This window comes from Mustelus asterias, unplaced genomic scaffold (genome assembly GCF_964213995.1).
Source record: "Mustelus asterias unplaced genomic scaffold, sMusAst1.hap1.1 HAP1_SCAFFOLD_279, whole genome shotgun sequence".
Taxonomy (NCBI): domain Eukaryota; kingdom Metazoa; phylum Chordata; class Chondrichthyes; order Carcharhiniformes; family Triakidae; genus Mustelus; species Mustelus asterias.
This window is the reverse complement of record NW_027590244.1, coordinates 330,297-346,077: the sequence shown is the minus strand read 5'-3', so window position 1 is coordinate 346,077 and position 15,781 is coordinate 330,297.

Genomic DNA, 15,781 nt, shown 5'->3' with positions numbered 1-15,781 from the left:
TGTGTCACTATTTAGTGTGATCCTTGGGGATTGTGCCATTATTTAGAGTGATCCTTGGGGATTGTGACACTATTTAGAGTGGTCCTTGGGTATTGTGTCAATATTTAGTGTGATCCTTGGTGATTGTGTCACTATTTAGAGTGAACCTTGGGAATTGTGTCACTATTTAGAGTCATCCTTGGGGATTGTGTCACTATTGTGAGTGATCCTTGGGGATTGTGTCACTATTTAGAGTGATCCTTGGGGATTGTGTCACTATTTAGAGTGATCCTTGGGGATTGTGTCACTATTTGGAATGATCCTTGGGGATTGTGTCACTATTTAGAGTGATCGTTGTGGATTGTGTCACTATTTAAAACGATCCTTGTGGATTGTGTCACGATTTCGAGTGATCCTTTGGGATTGTGTTACTATTTAGGGTGATCCTTGAGGATTGTGTCACTTTTTAGAGTCATTCTTGGGGATTGTGTAACGATTTAGAATGATCCTTGGGGATTGTGTCACGATTTAGAGTGATCCTTGGGGATTGTGTCACTTGACCAACAATGCCACCCCCCCCCACCTTTTATCCCTCTGCCTCTATCCCGTCTGGAACATTGGAACCCTGGAACATTGAGCTGCCAGTCCTGCCCCTCCTGTAGCCAAGTTTCACTAATGGCTAAAATGTCATATTTCCACGTGTCTATCCACGCCTTCAGCTCATCTGCCTTCCCCACAATACTCCTGGCATCGAAATAGACACACCTCCAAATATTACTTCCACCACACTCTACCCTTCCATTTGTGATTTTGCTTGAACTAACCTGTCTTTTTACCCCTGCTCCACTATCTGCTCTGGCACTCTGGTTCCCATCCCCCTGCAAATCTAGTTTAAACGCTCCCCAATAACACTAGCAAATCTCCCTGCAAGTATATTGGTTCCCTTGTAGTTTAAGTGTAACCCGTCTCTCTTGTACAGGTCCCACCTGCCCCAGAAGAGGTCCCAATGATCCAAGAATTGGAAACCCTGTCCCCTGCACCAGCTCCTCAGCCACGTGTTTATCCGCCCGAGCATCCTACTCCTGCCCTCACTGGCATGTGGCTCAGGTAGCAATCCTGAGATTACTACCCTCGGGGTCCTGCTTTTTAACTTCCTTCCAAGCTCTTTGTACTCACTCTTTAGGACCTCCTCACTATTCCTTCCCACGTCATTTGTACCGATGTGTACCACGACATCTGGCTGATCACCTTCCCACTTTAAAACGCTGTGCACATGATCAGAGACATCGCTGACCTTGGCACCTGGGAGGCAACAAACCATGCGGATGTCTCTGTCCCGACCACAGAACCTCCGGTCTGTACCTCTGACCATTGTGTCCCCTATGACTACTGCTCTCCTCTTCTTCATCCCACCCTTTTGCGCTGTAGAACCAGACTCAGTATCAGAGTTCCGGCTGTCGCAGCTTGTCCCAGGTAAAGCATCTCCTGCAACAGTATCCAATTCAGTATACCTGTTGTGGAGGGGTATGGCCACAGGGGAACCCTGCTCTGCCTGTCCTTTCACACTGCCATTTCCTCTCCTTACAGTAACTCAATTTCCTGTGCTCTGCTGCTTAGGTGTAACTACCTCCCTAAAGCTACTGTCTATAAACTCCTCATTCTCCCGAATTAGATGGAGGTCATCAAGCTCCTTCTCCAGTTCCCGCTTTGCTAGCAGCTGCAGCTGAATGCATCTTTTGCAGGTGCTGTCGTCAGGGATACCGGAGGTCTCCCTGAACTCCCATATCCTGCAGGAGGAGCATTCCAACATCTTGCCTGGCATTTTTTTTACTCTGGGGAAAAACAAGAATGCACCTTAAACCTATGTCCTCTCGTACTTGCCGTCTCTACCCTCAGAAAGGGCATCTGACTCTCCACTCGATCCATGACACTCATAATCTTGTAAACCTCTATCAGGTCGCCCCTCAACCTCCGTTGTTCCAGTGAAAACAAACCGAGTTCATCCAATCTCTCCTCATAGCTAATACCATCCAGAGCAACCAACATTCAGGTAAACCTCTTCTGTACCCTCCCCACGGCATCCACATCCTTCTGTGGTGTGGCAACCAGAATTCTACATCAATATTTTAAATGTGACCGAACTAAGTTTCTGTACAGCTGCAGCATGACCTGCCAATTTGTAAACTCAATGCCCCGACCGATGAAGGCGAGCTTGCCGTCTGCCTTCTTGACGACCTTATCCACCTGTGTTACCACTTTCATTGATCGGGGGATATATACGCCCAGGTCTCTCTGCTGTCAATACTCCTAAATGGTTATTTCGTTAACTGTATAATTCCTACATGTATTAAACCTTCCAAATTGCATCACCTCACATTTATGTGGATGAAACTCCATCTGCCATTTTTCCACCAAAGTTTCCAACCAGTCTATATCCTGCTGTATCCTCTGACAATCCTCTTCACTCCTGCAACTCCACCAATTTCTGCGTCGTCTGCGAACTTACCAATCAGACCAGCTGCATTTTCCTCCAAATCATTTGCAATAAACAACGAAGAACAAAGGTCCCAGAACTGTGTAACACCGCTAGTCACAGCCTTCCAATCAGAATAGCCACCACCTACTCTTACACCCTGCCTTCTATGGCCAAGCCAATTCTGTATCCATCTTGCCAGCTCTCCTCCAATTCCGTGTGACTTCACCATTTTTTTGCCATTCCAGCATGAGGTATCTTGTCAAAGCCTTGACTGAAGTCCATGTCCACAACATCCACAGCCTTTGCCTTATCTATCATCTTCGTCACTTGCTCGAAAAACTACATCAAGATCTTGTGGCTCGACCTTTCCTTCAGAAAACCATCTTGCCCGTCGCTAATACGTCCAGTTATTTCCAATTGGCAGTAAAACTGTCTCGAAGAATCCTCTCCAATAATTTCTCTACCACTGACATAATGGTCATCTGACTGTAATTACCTGGATTATCCTTGCTACCCTTCTTAAACAGAGGAACAACATTGGCTATTCTCCAATTTTCTGGGACTTCCCCTGCAGCCAGTGAGGATACAAAGATTTCTCTCAAGGCCCCAGCCTCCTCCCTTGCCTCTCTCAGTATTCTGGGGTAGATCCTATCAGGCCCTGGGGACTTGTCTACCTTAATGTTTTCAAGACCTGCAATATTTCCTCCTTTTTGTTCTCAACATGACTCCAACTACCGACACACCCTTTCCCAGACTCATCATCCACCAAGCCCTTTTCTTTGGTGGATACTGACGCAAAGTATTCATTTAACACCTCACCCATTTCGTCCGGCTCCACGTATGGATTTATATATATATATATATTATATAAACCTTGGGTTTTTCCTGAATCCTGCAGGCCAATGAGTTTTCATGATCCGTTTAATCCCTCCTGACTCCTTGCTTCAGTTTCTTTCTGCTTTCCTTGTATTCCACATTTGCTCCGTGTGTTTCCAGCCTCCTCACCTTGACAAATGCTTCCTTTTTCCCATTGACGAGGCTCAAAATGTCTCCCATTACGGAAAGTTCCCGAAACGTGCAATATTGATCCTTCATCTTTACAGGAATGTGTCGGTCCTCAATTCCTATCAACTTACACTTCAATGTCACCCACATGAACAAAGAACAAAGAACAGAACAGCACAGGAACAGGCCCATCGGCCCTCCAAGCCTGCGCCGCTCATGTGCCCAACCAGACCATTCGGTTGCATCCCTCTATTCCCAGTCTGTTCATGTGGCAATCTAGATAAGTCTTAAACAATCCCAGTGTGTCTGCCTCAATCACCTTGCTTAGCAGTGCATTCCAGGCCCCCACCACCCTCTGTGTAAAATACGTCCCCCTGACATCTGTGTTGAACCTTGCCCCCCTCACCTTGAACCCGTGACCCCTTGTGTTCGTCACCACCAACCTGGGAAAAAGCTTCCCACTGTTCACCCTATCTATGCCCTTCGTAATTTCATACACCTCTATTAGGTCGCCCCTCATCCTCTGTCTTTCCAGGGAGAACAACCCCAGTTTACTCAATCTCTCCTCATAGCTAAGACCCTCCATACCAGGCAACATCCGAGTACTCTCTGTACTCTCTCCAAAGCCTCCACGTCCTTCTGGTAGTGTGGCGACCAGAACTGGACGCAGTATTTCAAATGTGGCCGAACCAACGTTCGATACAGCTGCAACATCATATGCCAACTTTTACATTCTATGCCCCGTCCAATAAAGGCAAGCATGCCATATACCTTCTTGACCACCCTCTCCACCTGTGCTGCCACCTTTAAGGATCTGTGGACTTGTCTGTGTGTCGAGACTCCTGATGGTTCTGCCATTTATTGTATAGCTCCCCCTTACATTCGATCTCCCGAAATGCCAGACGTTGATTTGCCCTCAAACATCTGCCCCCAATCTACATCCTTCAGTTCATGCCAAACACTGTTGTAACTAGACTTCTTCCAATTTAGCATCTTCACTTGAGGACTACACTTATCTCTATCCATCAGTACCTTGAAGCTTACTGTTGTGGTCACTGTTCCCGATCTGCTCCCCTGCTGAAACCTCGGCCACCTGGCTGGACTCATTCCCCAATTGCAGGTCCAGTATGGCCCCTGCTCTCGTTGGACTATCGACATACTGTTTGATGAAGCCCTCCTATATAGTCCTTACAAACTCTGCCCCATTCCCCCCGGACGAAGTGAGTCCCAGGTAATACAGGTGAAGTTAAAATCACCCATCACAACAACCCTGTTACTTTTACACCTTGCCGAAATCTGCCTCCATATCTGTTCCTCTATCTCCCGCAGGCCCTTGGGAGGCGTGTAGGAAACTCCCAACATTGAAACTACACTCTTCCTATTCCTGAGCTCTTCCCACATTGTTTCGCTGTCTGAGCACTCCGAGTTGTCCTCCCGCACTACAGCTGCGACATTCCCCTTAAAAAGTAGTGCAACTCCACCACCCCTTTTACATGCCCCTCTGTCCAGCCTTAAGCATCTGTATCCGCGAATGTTAAACTGTCAATCCTGTCCTTCCCTTAACCAAGTCTCTGGAATGGCAACAACATCAAAGTTCCAAATAATAATCCAAGCTCTCAGTCCATCTGTCTTACCTGGAAAACTTTTCACATTGAAGCAAATGCACTTCAGTCCACCAGGCGCTCTTTGATCTGAAACCATTCCCTGACAGGTACAGCATGGGGATCGGTATAGAGCAAAGCTCCCTCTACATTGTCCCCCATCAAACACTCCCAGGACAGGTACAGCACGGGGTTAGATACAGAGTAAAGCTCCCTCTCCATTGTCCCCCATCAAGTACTCCCAGGACAGGTACAGCATGGGGTTAGATACAGAGTAAAGCTCCCTCTACACTGTCCCCCATCAAACACTCCCAGGACAGGTACAGCACGGGGTTAGATACAGAGTAAAGCTCCCTCTACACTGTCCCCATCAAACATTCTCAGGAGAGGTACAGCATGCGTTTAGGTACAAAGTAAAGCTCCATCCACACTGTCCCCATCAAACACTCCCCGGACAGGTGCAGCACGGGGTTAGATACAGAGTAAAGCTCCCTCTACACTGTCCCCATCAAACACTCCCAGGACAGGTACAGCACGGGATTAGATGCAGAGTAAAGCTCCCTCTACACTGTCCCCATCAAAAACTCCCAGGACAGGTACAGCACGGGGTAAGATACAGAGTAAACCTCCCTCTACACTGTCCCCATCAAACACTCCCAGGACAGGTACAGCACGGGGTTAGATACAGAGTAAAGCTCCCTCTACACTGTCCCCATCAAACACTCCCAGGACAGGTACAGCACGGGGTTAGATACAGAGTAAAGCTCCCTCTACACTGTCCCCATCAAAAACTCCCAGGACAGGTACAGCACGGGGTTAGATACAGAGTAAACCTCCCTCTACACTGTCCCCATCAAACACTCCCAGGACAGGTACAGCACGGGGTTACATACAGAGTAAAGCTCCCTCTACACTGTCCCCATCAAACACTCCCAGGACAGGTACAACATGGGTTTAGGTACAGAATAAAGCTGCCTCGACACTGTCCCCCATCAAACACTCCCAGGACAGGTACAGCACGGGGTTAGATACAGAGTAAAGCTCCCTCTACACTGTCCCCATCAAACATTCTCAGGAGAGGTACAGCATGCGTTTAGGTACAAAGTAAAGCTCCATCCACACTGTCCCCATCAAACACTCCCCGGACAGGTGCAGCACGGGGTTAGATACAGAGTAAAGCTCCCTCTACACTGTCCCCATCAAACACTCCCAGGACAGGTACAGCACGGGATTAGATGCAGAGTAAAGCTCCCTCTACACTGTCCCCATCAAAAACTCCCAGGACAGGTACAGCACGGGGTAAGATACAGAGTAAACCTCCCTCTACACTGTCCCCATCAAACACTCCCAGGACAGGTACAGCACGGGGTTAGATACAGAGTAAAGCTCCCTCTACACTGTCCCCATCAAAAACTCCCAGGACAGGTACAGCACGGGGTTAGATACAGAGTAAACCTCCCTCTACACTGTCCCCATCAAACACTCCCAGGACAGGTACAGCACGGGGTTACATACAGAGTAAAGCTCCCTCGACACTGTCCCCATCAAACACTCCCAGGACAGATACAGCACGGGGTTAGATGCAGAGTAAAGCTCCCTCGACACTGTCCCCCATCAAACACTCCCAGGACAGATACAGCACGGGGTTAGATACAGAGTAAAGCTCCCTCGACACTGTCCCCCATCAAACACACCCAGGACAGGTAGAGCACGGGGTTAGATGCAGAGTAAAGCTCCCTCTACACTGTCCCCATCAAACACACCCAGGACAGGTAGAGCACGGGGTTAGATGCAGAGTAAAGCTCCCTCTACACTGTCCCCATCAAACACTCCCAGGACAGGTACAGCATGGGGTTAGATGCAGAGTAAAGCTCCCTCTACACTGTCCCCATCAAACACTCCCTGGACAGATACAGCACGGGGTTAGATACAGAGTAAAGCTTCCTCTACACTGTCCCCATCAAACACTCCCAGGACAGGTACAGCACGGGGTTAGATGCAGAGTAAAGCTCCCTCTACACTGTCCCCCATCAAACACTCCCAGGACAGGTACAGCACGGGGTTATATGCAGAGTAAAGCTCCCTCTACACTGTCCCCCATCAAACACTCCCAGGACAGGTACAGTACGGGGATAGATGCAGAGTAAAGCTCACTCTACATTGTCCCCATCAAACACTCCCAGGACAGATACAGCACGGGGTTAGATGCAGAGTAAAGCTCCCTCTACAATGTTCCCATCAAACACTCCCAGGACAGATACAGCACGGGGTTAGATGCAGAGTAAAGCTCCCTCTACACTGTCCCCCATCAAACACTCCCAGGACAGGTACAGCACGGGGTTAGATGCAGAGTAAAGCTCCCTCTACACTGTCCCCATCAAACACAGCCAGGACAGGTACAGCACGGGGTTAGATGCAGAGTAAAGCTTCCTCTACACTGTCCCCCATCAAACACTCCCAGGACAGATACAGCACGGGGTTAGATACAGAGTAAAGCTTCCTCTACACTGTCCCCCATCAAACACTCCCAGGACAGGTACAGCACGGGGTTAGATGCAGAGTACAGCTTCCACTACACTGTCCCCCATCAAACACTCCCAGGACAGATACAGCACGGGGTTAGATACAGAGTAAAGCTCCCTCTACACTCTCCCCATCAAACATTCTCAGGAGAGGTACAGCACGCGTTTAGGTACAAAGTAAAGCTCCATCCACACTGTCCCCATCAAACACTCCCCGGACAGGTGCAGCACGGGGTTAGATACAGAGTAAAGCTCCCTCTACACTGTCCCCATCAAACACTCCCAGGACAGGTACAGCACGGGGTTAGATACAGAGTAAAGCTCCCTCTACACTGTCCCCATCAAAAACTCCCAGGACGGGTACAGCACGGGGTTAGATACAGAGCAAAGCTGCCTCGACACTGTCCCCCATCAAACACTCCCAGGACAGGTACAGCACGGGGTTAGATGCAGAGTAAAGCTTCCTCTACACTGTCCCCATCAAACACTCCCAGGACAGGTACAGCACGGGGTTAGATACAGAGTAAAGCTTCCTCTACACTGTCCCCATCAAACACTCCCAGGACAGGTACAGCACGGGGTTAGATACAGAGTAAAGCTCCCTCTACACTGTCCCCATCAAACACTCCCAGGACAGGTACAGCACGGGGTGAGATACAGAGTAAAGCTCCCTCTACACTGTCCCCATCAAACACTCCCAGGACAGATACAGCACGGGGTTAGATGCAGAGTAAAGCTCCCTCGACACTGTCCCCCATCAAACACTCCCAGGACAGGTACAGCACGGGGTTAGATACAGAGTAAAGCTGCCTCGACACTGTCCCCCATCAAACACTCCCAGGACAGGTACAGCACGGGGTTAGATGCAGAGTAAAGCTTCCTCTACACTGTCCCCATCAAACACTCCCAGGACAGGTACAGCACGGGGTTAGATACAGAGTAAAGCTTCCTCTACACTGTCCCCATCAAACACTCCCAGGACAGGTACAGCACGGGGTTAGATACAGAGTAAAGCTCCCTCTACACTGTCCCCATCAAACACTCCCAGGACAGGTACAGCACGGGGTGAGATACAGAGTAAAGCTCCCTCTACACTGTCCCCATCAAACACTCCCAGGACAGATACAGCACGGGGTTAGATGCAGAGTAAAGCTCCCACGACACTGTCCCCCATCAAACACTCCCAGGACAGATACAGCACGGGGTTAGATACAGAGTAAAGCTCCCTCGACACTGTCCCCCATCAAACACACCCAGGACAGGTAGAGCACGGGGTTAGATGCAGAGTAAAGCTCCCTCTACACTGTCCCCATCAAACACACCCAGGACAGGTAGAGCACGGGGTTAGATGCAGAGTAAAGCTCCCTCTACACTGTCCCCATCAAACACTCCCAGGACAGGTACAGCATGGGGTTAGATGCAGAGTAAAGCTCCCTCTACACTGTCCCCATCAAACACTCCCTGGACAGATACAGCACGGGGTTAGATACAGAGTAAAGCTTCCTCTACACTGTCCCCATCAAACGCTCCCAGGACAGGTACAGCACGGGGTTAGATGCAGAGAAAAGCTCCCTCTACACTGTCCCCCATCAAACACTCCCTGGACAGGTACAGCACGGGGTTAGATGCAGAGTAAAGCTCCCTCTACACTGTCCCCCATCAAACACTCCCAGGACAGGTACAGCACGGGGATAGATGCAGAGTAAAGCTCCCTCTACATTGTCCCCATCAAACACTCCCAGGACAGATACAGCACAGGGTTAGATGCAGAGTAAAGCTCCCTCTACATTGTCCCCATCAAACACTCCCAGGACAGATACAGCACGGGGTTAGATGCAGAATAAAGCTCCCTCTACACTGTCCCCCATCAAACACTCCCAGGACAGGTACAGCACGGGGTTAGATGCAGAGTAAAGCTCCCTCTACACTGTCCCCATCAAACACTCCCAGGACAGGTACAGCACGGGGTTAGATGCAGAGTAAAGCTTCCTCTACACTGTCCCCCATCAAACACTCCCAGGACAGATACAGCACGGGGTTAGATACAGAGTAAAGCTCCCTCTACACTGTCCCCCATCAAACACTCCCAGGACAGGTACAGCACGGGGTTAGATGCAGAGTAAAGCTTCCTCTACACTGTCCCCATCAAACACTCCCAGGACAGATACAGCACGGGGTTTGATACAGAGTAAAGCTCCCTCTACACTGTCCCCATCAAACACTCCCAGGACAGGTACAGCACGGGGTTAGATGCAGAGTAAAGCTTCCTCTACATTTTCCCCCATCAAACACTCCCAGGACAGATACAGCACGGGGTTAGATGCAGAGTAAAGCTCCCTCTACACTGTCCCCATCAAACACTCCCAGGACAGGTACAGCACGGGGTTAGATACAGAGTAAAGCTGCCTCGACACTGTCCCCCATCAAACACTCCCAGGACAGGTACAGCACGGGGTTAGATGCAGAGTAAAGCTTCCTCTACACTGTCCCCATCAAACACTCCCAGGACAGGTACAGCACGGGGTTAGATACAGAGTAAAGCTTCCTCTACACTGTCCCCATCAAACACTCCCAGGACAGGGACAGCACGGGGTTAGATACAGAGTAAAGCTCCCTCTACACTGTCCCCATCAAACACTCCCAGGACAGGTACAGCACGGGGTTAGATACTGAGTAAAGCTCCCTCTACACTGTCCCCATCAAACACTCCCAGGACAGATACAGCACGGGGTTAGATGCAGAGTAAAGCTCCCTCGACACTGTCCCCCATCAAACACTCCCAGGACAGATACAGCACGGGGTTAGATACAGAGTAAAGCTCCCTCGACACTGTCCCCCATCAAACACACCCAGGACAGGTAGAGCACGGGGTTAGATACAGAGTAAAGCTTCCTCTACACTGTCCCCATCAAACACTCCCAGGACAGGTACAGCACGGGGTTAGATGCAGAGTAAAGCTCCCTCTACACTGTCCCCCATCAAACACTCCCAGGACAGGTACAGCACGGGGTTAGATGCAGAGTAAAGCTCCCTCTACACTGTCCCCGTCAAACACTCCCAGGACAGGTACAGCACAGGGTTAGATACAGAGTAAACCTCCCTCTACACTGACCCCATCAAACACTCCCAGGACAGGTACTGCACGGGGTTAGATACAGAGTAAAGCTCCCTCTACACTGTCCCCATCAAACACTCCCAGGACAGGTACAGCACGGGGTTAGATACAGAGTAAAGCTCCCTCTACACTGTCCCCATCAAAAACTCCCAGGACAGGTACAGCACGGGGTTAGATACAGAGTAAACCTCCCTCTACACTGTCCCCATCAAACACTCCCAGGACAGGTACAGCACGGGGTTACATACAGAGTAAAGCTCCCTCTACACTGTCCCCATCAAACACTCCCAGGACAGGTACAGCATGGGTTTAGGTACAGAATAAAGCTGCCTCGACACTGTCCCCCATCAAACACTCCCAGGACAGGTACAGCACGGGGTTAGATACAGAGTAATGCTCCCTCGACACTGTCCCCCATCAAACACTCCCAGGACAGGTACAGCACGGGGTTAGATACAGAGTAAAGCTCCCTCTGCACTGTCCCCATCAAACACTCCCAGGACAGATACAGCACGGGGTTAGATGCAGAGTAAAGCTCCCTCGACACTGTCCCCCATCAAACACTCCCAGGACAGGTACAGCACGGGGTTAGATACAGAGTAAAGCTCCCTCTACACTGTCCCCATTAAACACTCCCAGGACAGGTACAGCACGGGGTTAGATGCAGAGTAAAGCTCCCTCTCCACTGTCCCCCATCAAACACTCCCAGGACAGGTACAGCACGGGGTTAGATGCAGAGTAAAGCTCCCTCTACACTGTCCCCCATCAAACACTCCCAGGACAGGTACAGCACGGGGATAGATGCAGAGTAAAGCTCCCTCTACATTGTCCCCATCAAACACTCCCAGGACAGATACAGCACGGGGTTAGATGCAGAGTAAAGCTCCCTCTACATTGTCCCCATCAAACACTCCCAGGACAGATACAGCACGGGGTTAGATGCAGAGTAAAGCTCCCTCTACACTGTCCCCCATCAAACACTCCCAGGACAAGTACAGCACGGGGTTAGATGCAGAGTAAAGCTCCCTCTACACTGTCCCCATCAAACACTCCCAGGACAGGTACAGCACGGGGTTAGATGCAGAGTAAAGCTTCCTCTACACTGTCCCCCATCAAACACTCCCAGGACAGATACAGCACGGGGTTAGATACAGAGTAAAGCTTCCTCTACACTGTCCCCCATCAAACACTCCCAGGACAGGTACAGCACGGGGTTAGATGCAGAGTAAAGCTTCCTCTACATTGTCCCCCATCAAACACTCCCAGGACAGATACAGCACGGGGTTAGATGCAGAGTAAAGCTCCCTCTACACTGTCCCCATCAAACACTCCCAGGACAGGTACAGCACGGGGTTAGATACAGAGTAAAGCTGCCTCGACACTGTCCCCCATCAAACACTCCCAGGACAGGTACAGCACGGGGTTAGATGCAGAGTAAAGCTTCCTCTACACTGTCCCCATCAAACACTCCCAGGACAGGTACAGCACGGGGTTAGATACAGAGTAAAGCTTCCTCTACACTGTCCCCATCAAACACTCCCAGGACAGGTACAGCACGGGGTTAGATACAGAGTAAAGCTCCCTCTACACTGTCCCCATCAAACACTCCCAGGACAGGTACAGCACGGGGTGAGATACAGAGTAAAGCTCCCTCTACACTGTCCCCATCAAACACTCCCAGGACAGATACAGCACGGGGTTAGATGCAGAGTAAAGCTCCCTCGACACTGTCCCCCATCAAACACTCCCAGGACAGATACAGCACGGGGTTAGATACAGAGTAAAGCTCCCTCGACACTGTCCCCCATCAAACACACCCAGGACAGGTAGAGCACGGGGTTAGATGCAGAGTAAAGCTCCCTCTACACTGTCCCCATCAAACACACCCAGGACAGGTAGAGCACGGGGTTAGATGCAGAGTAAAGCTCCCTCTACACTGTCCCCATCAAACACTCCCAGGACAGGTACAGCATGGGGTTAGATGCAGAGGAAATCTCCCTCTACACTGTCCCCATCAAACTCTCCCTGGACAGATACAGCACGGGGTTAGATACAGAGTAATGCTTCCTCTACACTGTCCCCATCAAACGCTCCCAGGACAGGTACAGCACGGGGTTAGATGCAGAGTAAAGCTCCCTCTACACGGTCCCCCATCAAACACTCCCAGGACAGGTACAGCACGGGGTTAGATGCAGAGTAAAGCTCCCTCTGCACTGTCCCCCATCAAACACTCCCAGGACAGTTACAGCACGGGGATAGATGCAGAGTAAAGCTCCCTCTACATTGTCCCCATCAAACTATCCCAGTACAGATACAGCACGGGGTTAGATGCAGAGTAAAGCTCCCTCTACATTGTCCCCATCAAACACTCCCAGGACAGATACAGCACGGGGTTAGATGCAGAGTAAAGCTCCCTCTACACTGTCCCCCATCAAACACTCCCAGGACAGGTAGAGCACGGGGTTAGATGCAGAGTAAAGCTCCCTCTACACTGTCCCCATCAAACACTCCCAGGACAGGTACAGCATGGGGTTAGATGCAGAGTAAAGCTCCCTCTACACTGTCCCCATCAAACACTCCCTGGACAGATACAGCACGGGGTTAGATACAGAGTAAAGCTCCCTCTACACTGTCCCCATCAAACACTCCCAGGACAGGTACAGCACGGGGTTAGATGCAGAGTAAAGCTCCCTCGACACTGTCCCCCATCAAACACTCCCAGGACATGTACAGCACGGGGTTAGATGCAGAGTAAAGCTCCCTCTACACTGTCCCCCATCAAACACTCCCAGGACAGGTACAGCACGGGGATAGATGCAGAGTAAAGCTCCCTCTACATTGTCCCCATCAAACACTCCCAGGACAGATACAGCACGGGGTTAGATGCAGAGTAAAGCTCCCTCGACATTGTCCCCATCAAACACTCCCAGGACAGATACAGCACGGGGTTAGATGCAGAGTAATGCTCCCTCTACACTGTCCCCCATCAAACACTCCCAGGACAGGTACAGCACGGGGTTAGATGCAGAGTAAAGCTCCCTCTACACTGTCCCCATCAAACACTCCCAGGACAGGTACAGCACGGGGTTAGATGCAGAGTAAAGCTTCCTCTACACTGTCCCCCATCAAACACTCCCAGGACAGATACAGCACGGGGTTAGATACAGAGTAAAGCTCCCTCTACACTGTCCCCATCAAACACTCCCAGGACAGGTACAGCATGGGGTTAGATGCAGAGTAAAGCTCCCTCTACACTGTCCCCATCAAACACTCCCTGGACAGATACAGCACGGGGTTAGATACAGAGTAAAGCTTCCTCTACACTGTCCCCATCAAACGCTCCCAGGACAGGTACAGCACGGGGTTAGATGCAGAGTAAAGCTCCCTCCACACTGTCCCCCATCAAACACTCCCAGGACAGGTACAGCACGGGGATAGATGCAGAGTAAAGCTCCCTCTACATTGTCCCCATCAAACACTCCCAGGACAGATACAGCACGGGGTTAGATGCAGAGTAAAGCTCCCTCTACATTGTCCCCATCAAACACTCCCAGGACAGATACAGCACGGGGTTAGATGCAGAGTAAAGCTCCCTCTACACTGTCCCCCATCAAACACTCCCAGGACAGATACAGCACGGGGTTAGATGCAGAGTAAAGCTCCCTCTACACTGTCCCCATCAAACACTCCCAGGACAGGTACAGCACGGGGTTAGATGCAGAGTAAAGCTCCCTCTACACTGTCCCCCATCAAACACTCCCAGGACAGGTACAGCACGGGGTTAGATGCAGAGTAAAGCTCCCTCTACACTGTCCCCCATCAAACACTCCCAGGACAGGTACAGCCCGGGGATAGATGCAGAGTAAAGCTCCCTCTACATTGTCCCCATCAAACACTCCCAGGACAGATACAGCACGGGGTTAGATGCAGAGTAAAGCTCCCTCTACATTGTCCCCATCAAACACTCCCAGGACAGATACAGCACGGGGTTAGATGCAGAGTAAAGCTCCCTCTACACTGTCCCCCATCAAACACTCCCAGGACAGGTACAGCACGGGGTTAGATGCAGAGTAAAGCTCCCTCTACACTGTCCCCATCAAACACTCCCAGGACAGGTACAGCACGGGGTTAGATGCAGAGTAAAGCTTCCTCTACACTGTCCCCCATCAAACACTCCCAGGACAGATACAGCACGGGGTTAGATACAGAGTAAAGCTTCCTCTACACTGTCCCCCATCAAACACTCCCAGGAGAGGTACAGCACGGGGTTAGATGCAGAGTAAAGCTTCCTCTACATTGTCCCCCATCAAACACTCCCAGGACAGATACAGCACGGGGTTAGATGCAGAGTAAAGCTCCCTCTACACTGTCCCCATCAAACACTCCCAGGACAGGTACAGCACGGGGTTAGATACAGAGTAAAGCTGCCTCGACACTGTCCCCCATCAAACACTCCCAGGAGAGGTACAGCACGGGGTTAGATGCAGAGTAAAGCTTCCTCTACACTGTCCCCATCAAACACTCCCAGGACAGGTACAGCACGGGGTTAGATACAGAGTAAAGCTTCCTCTACACTGTCCCCATCAAACACTCCCAGGACAGGTACAGCACGGGGTTAGATACAGAGTAAAGCTCCCTCTACACTGTCCCCATCAAACACTCCCAGGACAGGTACAGCACGGGGTGAGATACAGAGTAAAGCTCCCTCTACACTATCCCCATCAAACACTCCCAGGACAGATACAGCACGGGGTTAGATGCAGAGTAAAGCTCCCTCGACACTGTCCCCCATCAAACACTCCCAGGACAGATACAGCACGGGGTTAGATACAGAGTAAAGCTCCCTCGACACTGTCCCCCATCAAACACACCCAGGACAGGTAGAGCACGGGGTTAGATGCAGAGTAAAGCTCCCTCTACACTGTCCCCATCAAACACACCCAGGACAGGTAGAGCACGGGGTTAGATGCAGAGTAAAGCTCCCTCTACACTGTCCCCATCAAACACTCCCAGGACAGGTACAGCATGGGGTTAGATGCAGAGTAAAGCTCCCTCTACACTGTCCCCATCAAACACTCCCTGG